We start from the raw sequence: 3,853 nt of genomic DNA, 5'->3' as shown, positions 1-3,853 counted from the left end.
ACATTCAGCGGGGGTTCATGCCATCGGTGACGATTAGCTTCATTCGTCTCGAGTGGTCGGACGGGAAGCACGTTGTAAGAACACTCTGGATTGAGAGCAAGAAAGATTTTCGGTGAGGAATTTCGGTCAAAAAAATTTATCAGATTGACTCACAATTTAGGGGCAATTTAGTCCTGAAACATACATTTAGGTTGACGTGGATTATTTGGGTCATCGGATAATTATACATTTAGGGGCAGTTTAGTCATTGGATTATTCCCCAACCATTTACTGTCCATTCTGCTCTACAGATTTTCTGAGGTCATCTACGCCGACAAAGAGACCATGTAGACCGTAAGGCACCCGGCGGGGCAGTTTCACAGTGCCCACAACCTCAAGCGTCGGCGACCGGGCATCCATCACCAAGAACCTCGACTCCCCAGTATTTTCATCGTGGACATACGACAACAAGTACCCATCGTCCTCGTCGGCCGGCTCCGTGCTTCTGGGGTTCCTTCCCACAAAGAAGAGCTCTCCTCCGTAACACCCGGGCCCATAGGTCCGACACGAAACGACGCAGTCTTGGCGCCCCTCTAAATCTCTCGTAGCGTCCAGATCCCGCTTCACCACCCCTGATGTCTTGGGCAAGGGATCCCCACTGCCACTTAGGCGTACCGGCTTTTCTTCCCCACGAAAGCTGGGTTCAACACTCCAAAGTCTAAATTCCTTGCCGAGAGGATGTACCTCGACACCGCGCCTATCCTAAGGTCGATCTTCATCTTCTCTGCTGTCATATGCATCAAATCTATCCTGTCTAAGGTTTTCTCTTCCGACGATATGGTGGGCGCTATTAAGACTATCGTGTCCTCATCCTCCTGGTCGTCCCATGCGTTAATGGTGTGAGCGATGTTGAATCCCGACACATCGAACCATCTTATCTCGGTTTCGTCCTGGGCATAACGTGGGATCACTCCGATCCTCGGCACCTTCTTAGGGTCCATCTGATGTTGCACAATCTGGGCACTCCTAGCTAGCTATGACCTAGCTTCTGACTGGAACGAACGACACCTGAGAGGAGGGAGAAAGTGAAGGGTTCCCGAGGAGTTATCCCGGTGGGAACACTCCAATGACTAAGTTAGAACTGGAGAAAATATCAAAGAGAGAGTAGACAGTAAGAGTGCTCAAAGTGCTCAAGCTTCAATACCTTTACTTCGTGAGAGCTGGGGTTCTTTTATGTCGGAGCTCGGTCATACCTGACATAACCACCATTGCCCAAGTCGTTACTGCCAGGGCAGGTGTGGCAGGCGCAGGTTGCTGCTACAGAGTACCATCGCCAGGTATGAACTTGACTGACGTGCCATGCTTTTCAGAGACGGCACACAGAACGCCGCCTGGCAAGGGATCAGAGCCCTCCCATCGGGTGCGGCAGGTACGGATGTCAGGCAGGCCTCCCCACAGCCTACCGAGCTACTGTGCACCGGACTACCTGGGGCAGGTTTGTCTTGGCACCGAGGTGCCGAGGTGCCTACGATGGGGACGGTACTACCCCGAAGTGCTTCTCCCTCGGGATACTTAGCCGAAGACCGGGGTGCTCCCTTCTTAGGGAGGGAGAGCTCAGAGCCCCTTAGGGAGAGCTCGAACATCGAGGGGAGCTCGGGACCTCCCACACTTGGTGAAAGTCAAGGTTAGCCGGGTGTTAGTCCTCGGCGAGTCGCTTAACCCACCGAGTGAATAGCGTAGGACTCGATGTGTCTCTTCCGCCGAGTCGCGGTTGTGTTGTCAGACTGAGCTGTCCCTTGAGCTAGGTCACGCACATGTGTCCCCGTGCTACGAGGTTGGGCCAAATCACCCTCCACCAATTGCCCCCCACTCCCAGTGCTGGGGGTGGTGACCCAACGAGGGGAGTTCACAGTGTGCCGGGTGGATTTGGCTTAGTACTCATGCCACCCTGTCGGGCAACTCGCTTGGCTAGACCGGTCTAGTGCCCAGTTCATTCGGAAGGAAAAACCTGGGTTGCGTACAACATACATGCGGACGTCACGCGATCTAGACTTTGTGGACACCAAAAAATGCGCTAAACCGATTTTGCATCGAGAGTCTCGCAGCCGGTTTTCTTTAGGACCGTTAGATTGCTTCGATCGTGGCCATTGGTGCCCGGGCCCAACAGCTATAAATAAAGGGGGGCCCTGGTCATTTTCTTTTGGCACTAAGTATCTTTCGTTTGCCTTGAACTTGCGTTTGGAGTCTTTAGCTCGGGTCCTCTAGTTCGGTTGCGTCTTTTTCCCGGTGAGTCCCCGAGCTTCCTTTTCTCCTTTTCTTTCAGTTCATTCCCTTCCATGTCTAGCGGGGGCAGCCTTTTAGATGAACCCGAGGTGGGTACATCGGGTCAGGGTGACCCTGCCGTCACCCAGCCTTCCCACGAGGCCCAGGTGACCTTGGGTAAACTGGCATCTACCTCTTGTCGAGGTCGGGTGCCGGACTAGTTCGGTCCATCTGTTATGACGCTGGAAAGGCTTCACGACCTCATCCGGCAGTTCAACCAACCTCAGAAGTATTCATACAGTCTTCCCACCGGCAACTTCCCTTGGGAGCACGGTCCAGATGAGATCGTGATCTTTAGGGAACAACTTGTTGGCGGGCTTCGTCTCCCTCTCCACCACCTTATTCCCAAGGTGTTGAGGCATTTCAGCATCACGCTGGACCAAGTCCACCCCAACTCTATTCGGAACTTGGTTGGGACCATCTCCCTCTGTTCCGAATGTAACTTCCCTTTAGACGTGGATATCCTTTGTTCCATCTTGTTAATAAAAAAGAGTGCCTTTGGTGCTCCCCCGAGCATGGGCAGACCTACTATATGTCCCCTCGCCCAGGTTTCAAAATGCTACATAAGTTCCCAAGTAAGGTCCCGGCCTGGAAGCGGGACTACTTTGTAGTCTGGAGCAGCATGGAGTGGCTTTTCCTTACCAACTGGAGGGTGGCCACTCAAGCTCCCAGCATTGCTCTTAACCGGGAGACGTGGGAAACCTTTCACTCATGGGCTCAAGCTGAGTTCGATCACAGGGACTACATTGCTGAAGGGAAGTTCATTCAGGCCGGTTTGAGTCCTGGTAGGTCAATTTCTACTTTAGTGTCTTGCTTAATCAGCTAAGTATTTTCAAGCTTACTGACGCCGAGCTCTATTGCAGGTCCCATGGAGGAAGAAAGGATTACTGGCCCGAGACTCCTTCGCCAAATGAAGAAGAGGAAAAAACAAGCCGCCAAGAAGGCGCGCATGGAGCCCCCAAGTACCCCCGACCTCCTGCAGGTCCCTTCATCGGGGCCCGAGCTCCCACAGGCTCCCATCTTGGGACCTGAGCTCCCTAGTGCCCCTCTAGTGATAGATTTGGAGGGGGACTTGTCAACTCAGGAGCTTGAAATGGTGGTAGAGCCGGTTGTTGAGCTAGCTGGGGCTACCGCCAAAGTTCCTAATCCTGCCGAGGTTGCAGCTGAAGCTTCTGAAGGATCGGCTCATCATGCTGTAGAGACGGTGGCGTCTAGCTCGGGGAGCCAGGAGGAGGAGGAGAGCATCCTGAACCCCCAAGTCAGCCTTGAAAGAAGTAAAGGGGCTGTCATCTCCGCAGAGGTTATAGACTGGGCTGAACTCACCCCTGGTCAGCTCGGGGCCCACGTTGCACCCACACTATGGTGGTGAGTTCACACTCTAAGGGTCACCACTTTCCCATTCTTTCGTTCTTTCCTCTCTGGTACTGACCGACTTCCTTTTGCCAAGTGAACACTGCGGTGCACGCGTTGGCCTTTCAGTCTGACAAATACCTGAGGCGTGCTTTGGCTGCTGAGGAGCCGTCTCACACAGCTCATACTGATCTGAGGACAG

At 53.4% G+C, this 3,853-nt stretch overlaps 1 pseudogene; it reads right to left on the bottom strand.

Moving 5' to 3' along the window:
• Positions 1 to 267: 267 nt before the first annotated feature.
• Positions 268 to 980, bottom strand: LOC148873567 (putative carotenoid cleavage dioxygenase 4, chloroplastic pseudogene; annotated as a pseudogene).
• Positions 981 to 3,853: the final 2,873 nt, after the last annotated feature.

The sequence above is a fragment of the Nelumbo lutea genome, chromosome 1, assembly GCF_056320005.1.
Source record: "Nelumbo lutea isolate HS-2025 chromosome 1, American lotus-T2T, whole genome shotgun sequence".
Taxonomy (NCBI): Eukaryota; Viridiplantae; Streptophyta; class Magnoliopsida; order Proteales; family Nelumbonaceae; genus Nelumbo; species Nelumbo lutea.
Note: the sequence above shows the minus strand (reverse complement) of the source record. Positions and strands in the feature narration are given on the sequence as shown.